The following is a 16,308-nucleotide window of genomic DNA, read 5'->3' as shown; positions in this document are numbered from 1 at the left end:
CCCCGATGCTAGCCCCTATCGACCCAGCCTGATTAACCCCCCTTGTCCATGGCCTCCCTGATTGTCTCAAGATGTTTGTAGCAAATACCCAGGATCGCACACAAGCTGCTCGTATAGATGCTGATCGCGGTCATAGACGAAATCGGCACAGCCCCATACCCACCTGGAGTGAATTTGTACAAGACATAGACAAGTATGGATGCCGAATGGGCTGGATCAGCTCATCCAGTACAAAGTCCCCAGAGCGCGCCCGGCGACTTCGCCAAGTCCACATTCAAAACCCCAAATACCCTAAATTCAATGAGAGGTTTAAACCTAGTAAGGAACGGGGTCAATTGTGGCGTAAAGCCCTAGATTTGGGTGTTCCCCGACAAATCTTGCGTGGCACCTCTAGAGAGGATCTCCGTACATTCGTCCAATCCCTGGAGAAGAAGAATAACCCAGCCGGGGAGAATTGCCTCCCTGGGAAACCCCTAACCCATAAAGAAAGCGTACCTTCTGCACCAGAATGTAATCCAACTGATACGGCAGAAGTCCAGCAAAAAAACTTCTATCCCTGGGGAGGGCAGTGAGCCACCCTGCTCGGCGGCTATTAGCAATTCAATGGCTCTCTAAGGAATACTCTGACCCTATCATTGCCATTCCCGTTGGACCTCGGAAAATATTGGTAAACTTTCTCATTGACACCGGGGCCCAAATGTCAGTAATTACCCATGAAACAGCACAAACCCTGGGCAAAAAAACTGGACGACGCAGGGTTAAATTCCTAGGAATCGATGGTGTGGAAAAGGAGTACCCCACTGCAAAAATTTCACTCTGGCTGCCAGAGGAACGAAAATTAACTCGGGCAGAAGTACTAGTTGGTGCTGCATATACTAGTAATACATTGGTCCAGCCTTTCACTAAAACTCATGAATCTGGATGGCATTTACGATTGTATGACGCCATCTACCAATTGAATAATCGATGGAGCGGAGATGGCTGCCCCAAAATGAAAGCCTTCTGTGTATCTGCTAATACAATCATCCCAAAGGTTCATACTAAACCAGGAGAATATCCCACAGGAGTTTACACCGGACAACCTGTGCTGGTGAAAATATCCCAGATTGGAACAGTAGCAATGGTACTAACAAACCCCAAAAATCCCTGCACATGGGAAGCCAAAGATTACTCAGGAAAGGTACACCGGAGTAGCACCCGGTGGATCTCACCTTCTTCCTAACCTTGCCGGCTGAATACAATCGAGCACGTTTATTTCTTTTTGTGTTCACAGGAATCCTGAAAAAGACGACTCCGATTGAGGCAGCTGTCTGCGGTCGCAAAGTGAAGCACCTGTGTGAAATATGCGGTGCTTAGTTCTGATTTTAATACAACTCCCTTTGATGTATAGCCAGAAAGACCCAGAATGGCCGTGGTCCCAAGCCCGTATCAAATACCCTGGAGTCATGGGAACACGTGCCGTCAAAGAAAAATTAAACTCAGCTAACTGTGGTTATGCATGGAGCTGAGGTGCTTTCAAGACATGAGTGGAGCTGGGATAACGGATGGCTTCCACTCCTGAAGGGAAAAGCAGGAGAAGGAATCCGGATAGAGTGTAGGATGATCAACGGATCAACCCATGAGAAAGCCACATTAATGACGATATCCAGAAACCCAGTAACAACAAAGTCTTGTGTCACTGACGAATGGGATTGTTGGTATAACTTTACCCTGGTGGAACCCACTATTGTGACTTGTACGTGGCAACAACACTGTACAGGTTCAGGGCTGTCACAACAACGCTGTACAGGGCTGTCGTTCCGGTTCAAAACAGACATAATTGAACCCGATCCAACTACACCACCAGGCCTAACTCCATCCACCCCACTTGACACATTGAAATATGGAGCTAGGAATATACCCATTGTCACCATGACATCGCGTAATGACCCTTGGGACCATGCATTGTCACAATATACTGTGGAAGTGTTGGAACACTACAAAACAAAAAGAATTTAAACCTCTCCACTCTAGTTATACATGGAGATGAAGTGTTTTCAAAAGATGAATGGAGTTGGAATGACTCTCTTCGGATGGCTGGACTTCAAGCCATTTCAGGACAGACAATACAAATCGGATGCCGAGTAACTAATGGATCTAATTACCATAGACCAACTGAAATTAAAACAATTTATACTGACTCTACTAAACCAAAGAACTACAACACCGAGTGTTACAAAATAACCCAGCCAAATTCGGATTGCTGGTACAATTTTACCCTTACCAAACCCATAGTTGTCTACTGCCTTTGGGGTTCCAAAGGCACCGAGTTAATATTTGAATTTATGATTGATACAGCAACATCTGCACCACATTCAGAGGATAAGAAACCTCTATCCCTGCAAATATCTGAAAATGTACCAACTCGGCTTCCCATTAGTCTAACTCCTTTCACCTTCAACACAGGCCCTTGCATAATCAAATACACAGGACAGCAGCAAGTGCTGTTTAATCCGTCATACTCCCTCAAACAAGTAGAAATGCTGATGCAAACTAACATCTCTACAATTAAACCGACCTGTTCACCATTCCTAAATATATCCCATACAGGATGGTTAGCATGGTTCCATGGGCGAACCCTCGTCTCTTCAAGACGAACAAGGAGAGATGTGACCGGTATCATACGAACAGGATTGGGAGTCTTAGACAGCATAGATGCTGAAGTACTCATAAATAAACTGAGCACAACAACAAGTGATTTAAGCAAATTAGGACACCCATTGTGGTCTTCTCTAGTAGCACTGGGAACTAACCAATGGCTCTGATCTGATATATTACCGCAGTGGGAAAGAATCAATGAAAGGGACCACCAACTGATTGTGGAGGCACTTGGTGCAGCCCAAAATAATGTTTCTCTAGCTCTTAGTTGTATCCAAGCTCAACTGTGGATGTAATCTGTGGTAACAGCAATTATAAGAGAAGGTGAAGAAGGCATCTTACCCTCTGAAATTCGAAAGGCAATTTGGGATAATGCAACCACATTTGAGAAAGAATTCCAATCCTGGTGGTATTTAGTCAATTTCACCTACAACCCTACTGATGGCAAAGCCACACCTTTTGTCTTAACAATACGCAATGCTTCGGCATATACCATATAGCCAATCATTGTGTTAGGATTAAATCACAAAGGAACTATACTCTATCCTAGAGGGCATCGAGTATGGGCCCAACGGAATGAAAACAAATGGCAAACCATTGATGTTGATGCATGTGTGGTACGGGAACAACAGGGATTCATTTGTGAAAGTAACACCATCAAAGGCCAAGACATTTGTCTTGACACTGAACAAAACATTTGTCATTTTGAAAGACATCCCCATGAAACCCTTGAAACTGTACTTGTATATATTGGAAAAGGGTGTGCTTGCATGAGAACCCCTTGTGATTCTGTGGTTGTACATAATGTTACTGTAGATACTAATAATCACTCAAATATTTGTGTGTGTAACTGTACTAAAATTGTAGGATGTGACTTTATCTATTCAGCTCCTGTTACGTATTGTCAACAAGCACAATCAAATTATATTCTATTTCGAGATCTGCTGCCCGTTCCTGTAGCAATGAATCTCACCCTGGTGAGAAAACGACTACAACATGAAGACCTGAAGCGGTTGTTGAAACAAGTTCAGGAAAATGGACAAAAGACTCTGATTACTGTCCATCATGATGTAGAGAAAATACATCAAGCGTTGGGAAGAGTAAAGAGGGACACTTTGTTCAGACAACAGGAATCTTGAACAGGATGCTTCACCCTGTTGTTGTTTTATTAATGCTCACCGCATCGTGTTTTGTTTTAACAATTGCTTTGTACGTTAGACTTTGGATTATGTTGAAACATCTGTCCATATCCCCACAGAATATACGTGTACTCAATAATCCCCATCACAAGAACATAAGTGATACCCCCAATGCATTCTAAATGTCGTGAAGCTTGAGTGACTATAGTCACGGGGTGGATTATGTGGCATAATTGCTGGAGAATTGACCTAGAAACCTAACTTATATCCATATTTTAAAGAAAGGTACAGCACTGAAGAAGTTTCCAGGGTGTAGTGCGGCTGGTATGCAAGGGATCCATTCCACGGGAGTTCCCTAGGCCTCTAATCCTGGATGTTACCATACGAGGGGAACTTGGTGTGCTGACTCTAGGAGGAACTGTACGGAGGGTGGAGCGGAGTGGAGACACCGCGGCCAGGCTCTGTGAGATATAGAGAACTCAAAGGTACAATGGAACCGATAAGCTGCATATTCACTACCCTGAGCCAACGGTCTGTCATGTTTTTGACAAAATGCTGTACTGGGAGTAAACTTTGCTTATTATAAGATCATTATAATACTAAAACGCACACCCCTCTCAAAGGCTACCCACCTCCCAAGGTGCGACCACCCCTCAATGAGCTTGCGCACTGAATTTTTCCTAGTCTGTACCTTTAAACGCCAAGCGAGAGAATTCTGAACCAATCTTGATAAAGGTATGTATGACAAGAGTCATTCAAGCTCCACTGGCAAAGTAAAACACTATGAAATAATATAAAAAGAGCTGGATGTCAGGGAAGATACCATCACTCCTGACCTTTAGGATCTGCCGACGGGCTGACCCTCTCTTCCCCCGCATTGGGATGTCTTTGGGTAAGATTCGAACACTTGGTCATACCAAGTGCCTCCCCGGGAGACTTAGAAATCTCTGTAGAGTCACTTTACATCTCTTAACGTGTTTTATAGCCAAGCAGTGTTACTCATACTTTTGGCATTTGCACATGCTTTGTAGGCAGTGACTTTATTACGGGCAATCCAAAGAACCTGTGTGTCTGTTGCTTCAATAAATCGCAATATTGATTGACTCAGCCGTATGTGTGTTCTCCCTGAACATGACCGTGCCTCTGAGTGCGGCCGTGTGAGTTCAGGAGGTGTCCGGCTGAGCAGGTAGTGTGATGTTAGAAGTGCATCCGGACCCGTGGTAGTCCAACGAAGGTGTTGAGTGAGACCGGACTATTAACGCTAGCTTTGGGCATCACTCAGAACCTAAACTCAGCCGCCCCCAGTCCCTCTGATATTTGACGATCGACTGGAAAGCAAGGGGGTTTACTTTCTGCCAAATTGCTCTACCTCTTAACGTAACAACATGTGCCATTTCTTCCCTCTGCAAACAGCAAAAAGCGTCCCGTAAAACATAGGGGAGACAAAGAGAAATTGGGAGGCGAAGCCCTCCCCGCTGGATTTGTTGCCAGGTGGGTTTCAGCCGCCTGTAGGCCTAAGGCAGCCAATGAGATTCTCCACTGACATTAACCAGTGCAAATGGTAAGAGAGGTTGGCTTCCATCAGCTCGAGACCTGGGGCGGTACTTAATCTGCCATTCCGTTTCTGAGGCACTCGCGAGAACGTTCCTGCATTTTTGACACAACCTCTGCAGTTGCATCCCTCTGGACCAGTCTTGTCCCAGAGCAGCTGAACTCTCGGCAGGTGGCCGCTGACTGCAAGCTGGCCGGCGTTATTCCAGTTTACAGGAAGGGCGTGAGGGAAGGCCCAGGAAACTACAGTCCTGGTAGTCTAACCTCAGCACCTGGAAAAGTGGGGGAGAAGGTCCTCCTGGGTGCTGCGGAAAGGCAGTGCAACGACAATGCCATCAGCAGGCAAAGTCAACAGAGCACAATACACCACACTACACTACAACCCAACATAATACAATATAATACATACCATACTGTAACCAAGGTGATGGGGAAATGAAACGGTAATTAGAAAATAGGATAGTAATAAAAGACGTAACTTTTGTCTTAAAACAAAGGACTGTGGGGTGAATGATTGCATATTGGGCCGACAGCCCGTGAAAGCCTATTGAGTGTTGCCAAGCTTAAGTGAACTTTGTAGGAAAGGTAATTCCGGCAGGGGGAGATCACGACCACCGACTCAGAGACCACCCACTCAAGAAACCCTCCGACTCAAAAGATTAAGGAAGTAAAATCCCAAGAAATTATAGTGAGCATGCGTGGTCATTTACATGGTAGGCGAGGAATACTTAACCAATCATTGTATGGATACTTATGAATTAATCTTGTAATCATAGACCTATAAATGTTTGACTTTTGAACTGATTGAGGGAACACGATTTAAGAGGAGCTATCCCCCATGTTCCCGGGGCCGTGAATAAAGAATGCCTGCCTTTTAACACTACATTGGTGTTACGAGGTTTATTCCCGATTTCGGTGACAGTTTTGGCGACCCAGATGGGACACTGCTTATGAATCTCAACGGATCCGTGGGATCACAGGACCTCCAGCCAGCACCGAGGGATTCTTGGGGAGAACCTCTGATCCCCGGACTGAAGAATTCTGAGCAAGTCCCCTGGAAAGGTCATAAGGCATTCTTTAAAGGATTGAAGTAACGTGGGTTCGAGTCCCGCTAGCTCACTCGTAAGGCGCGGGGAAAGCTACGCAGAGTAGGGCTGAAAGGTACCTCTGGAAAGAGTGAGGGTATGAGACCCTCACAAGGAATGCCTGCCTATAAGACGCGGTGAAAGCCTCGCAAGGTTGGGCTAGGGGCCCAGGTAAGGAGGTTGGGGCATTTCTAACAGGGGGCTAGAAGATCCAGAGGAATCCTCGAGGAGAGTAGGGGTCCCTCCGACTAGTGCCTGTGATAGTGCACACCCACTAGTCTTGGGAAGATGGGAACATTTCCGAGTAAAAGATCTATCCCACAAAAAAAACACCACCTTTGGGATGTATTTTGAGGCATTGGAAAAATCTGGGAGGTGATCCTCTGACTCGGAAGCAATTAATTGAATATTGCAATCATTGGTGGCCAATGTATAGGTTGGACAGTGGGGAGAAATGGCCAGAAAATGGGACATTACAATGTAACACCATTTTGCAATTAATGTTGTTTTGTAAAAAGGAGGGTAAATGGGAAGAAATGGCTTATGTTGATTTGTTCTTTACACTACAAAACCATCCAGAATGGCAGAGACAGTGTGGAATACATCCGTATGATCCCATGGTAAAGACTGAAAAAGGGAAAATGTGATGAGAACTCGAAAAGGGGTTGTTCTCCTTATAATTCTAAAGAAAATTGTTGGGGAAAATGGAACTGAGGAGGAAGATATTGAATTAATGGTTGCTCCTCACTGAAGGTGGGAAAGGGGAAGAGAGATCCAAAATTCGGAGGATGATAGCCCTCCTACTTCTCCCAAGGAAGGGGAAGCAGTGGGATTTAGCCCAATTTCAGGAAGAACACGGGGAAGGAGGGGGGAAGTAAGACTAACTTCCCTCCAAGCCCCGCTCCGAGAAGCGGTGGGGAATGATGGTCCAGTGGTGGTGAAAGTTCCTTTTTCAATTACTGATTTAAGATCATGGAAAGAGACTGCAGGTACCTATCGGGAGGATCCCGAAAGGGTGGCTAAGGTAAAATGCTTGAAATTGCTTGGGCTGTATATAACAATAGAGAAAAAGAAAAAAAGGTGAGGCAAGCCCGAAGGGATGGAAAGCTACTAGCAGTTTTGGCAGGGAATAACAGGATAGGCAGAGGGAGACGACGAGGAATGAATATCTGAGAGAGAAGGAAAATAAGCCCCAATTAGCAGAAGATCAATGTGCTGTTTGCAAGGAGTGTGGGCACTGGAAAAGAGAATGTCCTAAGGCAGGAGAATTAGATCCGGCTCTCCAGGCAATTAAGTTAATGACTCTGGATGAAGAACTATGAAGGGGACCAGGGGAATCAACCCTAGCTGAACCTCTGGTTACATTGAAGCTAGGCAATGAAGAAATAGAGTTTCTGGAGCTGCTTACTCAGTATTGAATACATGTAAAGGGAGATTTAGTCACAAATCAGTGATGTTGTTGGTGCGACAGGGCAGAAGGAAAATTGGCCTTTTTTAGAGCCATTAAAGTTTAAATTGGGAAAATAATGGGTAACTCACCAGTTTCTGTATCTGCCTGAATGTCCACTGTCTTTGTTGGGACGAGATCTATTGAGTAAATTAGATGCACAAATAACTTTCAAAGATGGAGAAATCAAATTGTTAATACCAGAATCAAAAGCCATAGAGGCAAGAGTGTTTATGTTACAGGATTCCTACAGGGAAGAACTGATTCCAGAAGAAGTGGAAAATGCAGTTATTCCTTTGGTCTGGGCGAGTGGAATTCTGGGACGATCTAAATTGGCAGAGCTGGTAAAGGTGATTTTAAAACCTGGAGCCAAACCGCTAAGACAAAAACAATATCCTATTAAGTGAGAGGCTCGAAAAGGATTAGAGGGGTTGATTACAACATTTTTAGAATATGGACTATTGTTAGAGTGTGAATCAGAATATAACACTCCCATATTACCAGTAAGGAAATCTGGAGGCAAGGAATACCGATTGGTTTAGGATTTAAGAGTTATAAATCAGATAGTCCAAGATATACACCCAGTAGTGGCTAATCCATATATTTTACTGACTTCTTTGAAAGAGGAACATAAATGGTTTACTGTACTAGATTTAAAGGATGCCTTCTTCTGCATACCTCTAGATATAGGCAGCCAAAACATATTTGCTTTTGAGTGGGAAAGTCCGGCCACAGGACGAAAGACCCAATTGACATGGACTGTACTTCCACAAGGATTCAAAAATAGCCCTACGATATTTGGGAATCAATTGGCCAAGGAATTAGAGATACGGAAGAGACAGGACCAAAAGGGAAGTGTTCTGCTATCAGTTTACTAAATTTCCTAGGCCAAGGAGGATATAGAGTCTCCAGAAATAAGGCCCAAATAGGAAAAGAAACAGTAATTTATTGGGGATTTGAAATATCCCAAGGACAGAGACAATTGGGAAATGAAAGAAAAAGAAGCTATCTGTCAAATTCCTGAACCAAGTAGCCCGAAAGAATTGAGAACTTTCCTGGGGATGGTTGAGTGGCGTCGACTTTGGATTTTGAATTACGGACTTTATGTAAAACCATTATACGAAGCTTTAAAGGAATCCAAGGATCGATATTTCACTTGGACGCCTGAATGTCAGAAATCGTTTAGAGAACTGAAAAAGGCATTAATGATGGCACCTGCTCTGGGATTACCTGATGTGACCAAACCTTTTGAGCTGTTTGCACATGAGAGACAACATCTGGCGCTTGGAGTGCTGACGCAGCGTTTGGGATCCTGGAAACGACCAGTGGGGTACTTCTCCAAACAACTTGACAACGTGAGTAAGGGATGGCCAGGATGTTTACGTGCTGTGGCAGCAACAGTATTGCTGATCCAAGAAGCTCGAAAATTGACTATGGGCCAAAAGATGGTGGTGTACGTTCCGCATGTGGTAATAACTGTTGTAGAGCAAAAGGGGGGTCACTGGTTATCCCCTAGCAGAATGCTGAAATATCAGGTTGTTTTACTAGAACAAGATGATGTGGAATTAAAAACCACACCAATTGTTAGTCCAGCAATGTTTTTGTCAACAGAAAAGTCAACAGAAAATTTAGAGCATGACTGTTTGTTAACCATTGAACAAGTTTATTCCAGCAGACCAGACTTGAGAGATGAACCCCTGGAAAACCCTGATCTGGAGCTATATACAGATGGAAGCAGTTTCGTACGAGAAGGAAAACGAATGGCTGGATATGCTGTCATCACCACCTTTGAGGTATTGGAATCAAGGACACTACCTGTAAGGACCTCAGCACAGAAAGCAGAATTGGTGGCATTAAGACGGGCTCTACAAATAGCAGAAGGAAAAAGGGTAAATATTTGGACTGGTTCTAAATATGCATTTGGTGTGATCCATGCTCATGGAGCCCTCCGGCAAGAAAGAGGACTGCTGTCAGCCCAAGGAACATCAATCAAATACAAGGAGGAAATTCTACAACTCCTGGAAGATGTGCAGAGACCGAAAGAAGTGGCAGTAATGCATTGTAAAGCTCATCAGTTTGGTCAGACGGCTGTAAATGTAGGTAACCGATTGGCAGACAAAGCTGCAAAAGAGGCCGCAGAACGAGGTACCCTTGCACTAGTACCAGTAAAACAAATAAAATTTTCAGATTCAAAGCCAAAATATAATAAATTGGATGAGCAGTTAGCAGAACAATTAAAGGCATCCCAAAATGCAGAAGGATGGTGGGTGACATCAGAAAAACAGGTGATAGTAACCCCGCAAATTATGACAGAACTCACAAAAGAAAAACATCTTTAAAATGGCCACAGGCTTTACCATTAACTCTCTTGAGAATCAGGATCCAACCAAGATCAAGAGACGGTATAAGTCCATATGAAGTCCTGTATGGTAAACCATACCAGACTCCTCTAATCCCAGGGGATATGAAGGTAGCTGGGGAAACTGATTTGAAAGCGTATCTAATTTCTTTAGGAAAAGTCCTTGGAGCACTTCGGAGATATATCGTGCTGACTAGGTCACTTACCTTGGATACGCCTGTACATCAGTATCAGCCAGGTGATCTTGTATATATCAAGACTTGGAACTCTGAACCACCACAGGAAAAGTGGAAGGGACCATTCCAGGTACTGTTGACAACTTATACCGCAATCAAGGTAGGAGGAGTGGAACCAGGGATACACTACACCTGAGTGAAGAAAGCCCTGGCATGGAAGGTCATTAACAGAGATTCAGAGACTGCAAAGCTGACTTTAAAACGTGTTTAAGAAATTATCATTGTAAATATGGAAAAACAGGTTTTGATTTGGAAACTGATGATGTTGGGAGCATTGTTTGAGATGATAATAGATTAATTGGAAGGGAGAATGAAGCGGAGCAGCTAATATACATTCCAAGGAGAGCTCCAGAAGAAAATTTAATGGTAGGATTGATAAAAGAATTTGCAAATTTACAAAATGTGACCCAAATAACCGCATGTCTTCCAATTCCAAGAGCAGTAGGTGAATCAATTCCATGAGGAATCTTAACAACAAATTTGAGTGCAGTAAGCACAAGGGATAAACAATTATGCAAAGAAATAAGTAGAGGCCTCCCTGTACATGATCCCGAGGAAGCTGGACGTGTAGTCCGTAATTGTGAAAATCAAACTAAGCGAGAGGCAGAGGTTGCATGGGATTCAGTGTGGTCTATGGCTATTCTATCTCATTTTCAATATATGGCTAATACTTCATGGTGTTTTGCCTGGGACGGAACAGTCTTTACAATTTTCCCATCAGTTAATGACAAGGGAACCACATCCAGGGAAAAGGAAGACATAGTACCCTGGTAGAATTGTAAAAAGATATATAATTGCAGTGCAGTTGATAGAGCAGTCCAAGAAGCTCCTCCCTTAGCAGCTGCATTGAAATATGGGTGTTGGTGCAGAGGACTCAAGAACGATTTAAATTTGACTAGTGTATATAAAATTAGAAGGGGATCAATATTTAGTTGTAGAAGGTCTATAGTTCAGAGCCCGGGACATTTAGTTTGGGCAATGAGTGACGGAACTTGGACCACCCATTTACCGATGGACGGGAAAGTAAAATTACTTTAGGAATGCCAACATTATGTCCCATCTGAAAGAAAGCTCCCTTTAGGGGAGATTCTGAAAATTTAAAGTTAATATGGACAAAAAGATCACAAATTGATGATGATGATTGGAATGAACCCTCGACAGGAGTGAAACTTGGATGAGCCTTAGAATCCTTATTGACTCCCTTGACAACTTACAGGAATAGGGATTGGTTATACAAGTTGACAGGTCAAGTGATAAGATTAGCCAAAATAACAAGGAAAGGATTTAAACAACTAAATTTACAGTTACAAGCCACTTCGAAGATGACCTTACAAAATAGGATGGCTCTAGATATGCTCTTACTAAAAGAACATGGAGTTTGTGGATACCTGAGGGATAGGATAGATCATTGTTGCATACATATCCCAAATGTTACCCAGGATGTTGAATATGATTTGGACTTATTGAGAAAAATAGAAAAGGATACGCAGGAAATACAACAAGACATGCAAGAAAATTGGTTTGATAAAATTTTCAGTGGATAGGGATGGAACTTGAGTTCTTGGGTGAAGCCCTTAATTGATACTGTGCTATTATTATTAATAATATCTTTGAGAATACTATTCATTTATCATTGTTTGAAAAAGGAATTTACAAAAAGAGCTACCATTGATAGCAGAATTACACTTGCATTGACTACAACACACCAAAATTTAAATGGACTAACTGATAATGCTCCTACCATCAAACAATAAATTGATTGAATGTTAAAAAGGAAATTAATTTGTAATGGAAGTATTGAAAAGAGATTATTTCAAAACTTCCAAAGGGGGGAAATGTAACCAAGGTGATGGGGAAATCAAACGATAATTAGAAAATAGGATAGTAATAAAATACGTAACTATAGGAATAGGTTACACATCAGTGTTATGCACCAGCAATGCTGCTTGAGGACGCACCTGACCCTTCCCATCTAGATTTAATTATCAAGGAGTTAAGTGTAACATTGTGATCATGATATTATGTTTTGTTCTAATAACAAGTAGTCAGAAAGAAGGAACATCTTGGTCAGTTCGGTGGTCCGGTGGGTAGGTAATTATTCATTCTATAGTCCTGTCTTAAAACAAAGGACTGTGGGGTGAATGATTGCATATTGGGCCGACAGCCCGTGAAAGCCTATTGAGTGTTGCCAAGCTTAAGTGAACTTTGTAGGAAAGGTAATTCCGGCAGGGGGAGATCGCGACCACCGACTCAGAGACCACCCACTCAAGAAACCCTCCGACTCAAAAGATTAAGGAAGTAAAATCCCAAGAAATTATAGTGAGCATGCGTGGTCATTTACATGGTAGGCGAGGAATACTTAACCAATCATTCTATGGATACTTGATGAATATGTATTAATCTTGTAATCATAGACCTATAAATGTTTGACTTTTGAACTGATTGAGGGAACACAATTTAGGAGGAGCTATCCCCCATGTTCCCGGCGCCGTGAATAAAGAATGCCTGCCTTTTAACACTACATTGGTGTTACGAGGTTTATTCCCGATTTCGGTGACAATACCATGTCATTCCAAACAATACAATAAATAACCATCCAGTACAAACCATACAAAGCTATACATACAATATAATACATCCTATGAAATAGAAAACACAACACAATAAATAGCGTACCACATCATACAATACACAATGCAACACCATACAGATGTTGTGGGACATACATACTTAACGTATTTTTTTAAAAAAATAAACATACATATATATGTGTATAAATATACTGAGGACATATTGCAAATATTTCCATGGGACTTGTGTTATGCTGCCCCGAAAGCCAGCATACCAACGGTCTGTATAATAACAATCAGAAATATAGCAATAGCAAAAATAAGAACAACAACAATCAGAAAATAGCAAAGCATAATACTGTATCCTATAAGATAGCTGGAAGGATGATAAAATGCAATGAGCGCCACGATAGCAGAACAGAGCGCTCCTTTCTGAGGGCCTTGTTCCCTTTAAGGATTTAGACATAGAAGAGGGAGGTTAGAGCAGAAGAAAAGTGAACGAATACATTCTCAGGGGCCGACCCCTGCATTAAAAGCACACAGTAAACTAGAAGTCCACACGGCAGACATCAATACCCAATATTTCTGCACAAAGTATTTTGTTCCCATTCCCAGAAAAAGTCGTGGCCACACGTGTGTTTTAAAAGCCCAATTGTTTAAAATGTCAACAAACAACTGTCAACAATATTAACGTAGGCAAAACTATGTTGCAAAAGCCTCGACACAGTGACACTTAGAGAACTTCCATGGCCTATCAGGACGCTATGGGGCTGGAAGGCATTGCTTGTGTTTTCTCACTTACTCTAAGAATAATGAGATTACTTTAAAAATGAGCATTTCAAGCTTCTTTCCTCAGGTGACGTTTATGGCAGAGACAAAGAGAAAAATTGGAGAAAGGCAAAAGATGCTGAACTGATGGTATTGTAAGGTAGTTGAAGGGGATAGTCCCAGCTGGCAGGGACCCACAGCAATCATCTGGTCCAGCTGGCTGACCACTCCAGGGCTGACCAGAAGTTGGTTAAAGCCTGTTACGAAGGGCCTTGTCCAAGTGCCTCTTTTTTAAGGTCCTGGCAAGCACGAGGCATCGGCCACCTCTCTAGCAAGTGTGCTCCAGTTTCTGCCCAGGCTCTTGGTAAAGAGGAGTGTTCCCAATGTCAGGTTGGAGCCTCCCCTGACACAGCTTTGAACCATTCCAACGCCTGCTGTCGCTGCATCCCAGCGAGAAGACATCAGCACCTCCCTCCCCGCCTCCCCTCCGCAGGAGGCTGCCGAGAGTAATGCGGTCACCCCTCAGGCTCTTTCTCGCCACACTGGAGAGCCCCCGAGTCCTCAGCCGCTTGGCATGCGTCCACTGAGCATCTGCAGAGGCTGGGTCCTTTGCCGGCAGAGGAGAAGAAATGCCAGCAGCAAGGCTGGGTCTGGAAGAGCGGGAGGAAACGCTGTGCTGGAGGGCAGCAGCACAGTCACCTTTCCATGGCTGCTCTGCCGCCGGGCAGCCCACCGCATGTGCTGGTGGCGGGCGTGGTCCCTGCGCCGGTGCAGGACTTTGCGCTTGCCCTTGTCGAGCTTGTGGGGGCTCCTGCCTCGGCAGGGTCCGACCCCGGGCTGGTGCAGAGATGCAGAGAGCAGCGGCTGCGCGCAGGAGCAGGGATTTGGGTGCTGCTGCAGCCAGGCTGCCCCAGGCAGTGCAGGCTGGTGGGAGAGCAGAGCCCCGGGACGTGGGGGCAGGGGGTGCGGTGAGGAGGAGGCCAGGCCTGGGCTGCTGAGCGGTGGGGCACGGGCTGGCCCTGGAGACTGCCCCAGCTGGAAACATCTGCCCTGGGACAGCTGCAGAGATGCAGGCCTGGAGCTGGGCAGCGCGTGCCTTCGGGGGGAACAACGGAGGAGGACCTGGCAGGTGTAGAAGGAGCCCTCAGCATTACCATCCTGGCAGAAAGGCAAAAAAGGGCCGGCGCTTCCCCCAGCTGATGGGCCACTTGTGGTTTGGTCATCCCCCGAGGCACCGTGCAGGGTTATCACTGCGGTGCTGGCCTCTTGTTGGTTGGAGAGTCCTCGGAGCTGCCGGTCCTTCTCTTTGGAGGTTGCCGTGGCCCCCCAGGGGAGCGATCAGTGCCCCGGCTGGAAGCGGAGGACCCGGGCACAGCCTCCCCTGGCTCCTCCTGGGACTGTTCCTGCTCCACAGGGATGGAAATGGGAGCAGAGGGGTGGCTGCCAGGAACCCCACCAACAGCAGCGGATGAGGTGCCGGGAACCTCGTCAGCGCTGGATCTCACAGGGATGCTGGAGGGGGCTGGGCCAGGGTCGAGAGACACTCCTCGGGAGGCAGCAGGGCCAGGGCCACCAGCGGGGCTGCCCTCCTGCCCCCCGGCAGCACGGGCATCCTGCTGGCCCAGATGACGTTGGGCTTCTCCGTTGCGCAGTTGCACAGCGACACGTGCGCGCTGTCGCACGAATGTCGCCGTGCGGTGTTGGAGGGAGGCCCCCAACATCCCGCCTGGCAGCTCTGTGCCCCTGCCGTGGTGGGACAGGGTGCCCGTGACTGTGTCCTCCACCATGACTGCTCCCAAGACCCTGTCGCCAAAGAGCTCCTCCAGCTCCTGATGGACCCAGTGCTGCAGGGTCTGGAACAGCGCTGGCTGGTTCCGAAAGGCGTTCAACCAGTTTGGGGGCTCGAGGCCGTGCACAGGACGCCTGGGCACCCCTTCTGCAGGCCGCCGGTGGGGTGCTCCAGAACGATGCAGGTCATGGGCAGCTGCGTGTCTTGGAGCTCCTCGTGCCTGGCGGACGACGACTGGTGGTGTCTCGGGTGGCGAGATGACATGCTCCACGTAGTCGTCGTCCGCTCGCACCGAGTGCAAGACGGAGAGGATCCTTCCCTTGCACAGGGGGCACTCGGGCTTGGTCTCAGCCCACCGCAGGATGCACGCGTAGCAGAAGCGGTGCAGGCACGGCATGACAAAGCTGGCCTCCTCCCAGCTGTCCAGGCAGATGGGGCAGCGGTCCTCCAGCTCCCTGGCCATGCTCTGCAGGTGCTGCGGTGGGCTGGGGGGAGCTGGGGATGTCGAGCGGCTCCCTCTCCCCGGCGCTGCAGCAGCGGGTGTCGCGCTAGAAAAGGAAAAGAGGCCACAGTCGCTGGATGGCCCGGGGAGGGCTTGAAGACATGGCCGGAGCCCTGAAGAAGGAAAGCCTCCCAGCCCACCACCCGCAGGGTGAGGCGTCCCCTCCCAGCTCACCTCTGCTGCTGCGAGCGTGCCGCCTGGCTGCCCCGGCTGCCTGAACCTGCC

The sequence above is a fragment of the Phaethon aethereus genome (genome assembly GCF_964289735.1).
Source record: "Phaethon aethereus genome assembly, chromosome: Z".
In the NCBI taxonomy this organism is placed as follows: Eukaryota; Metazoa; Chordata; class Aves; order Phaethontiformes; family Phaethontidae; genus Phaethon; species Phaethon aethereus.
The sequence above is the reverse complement of the archived record's forward strand: the minus strand, read 5'-3'. Positions refer to the sequence as shown.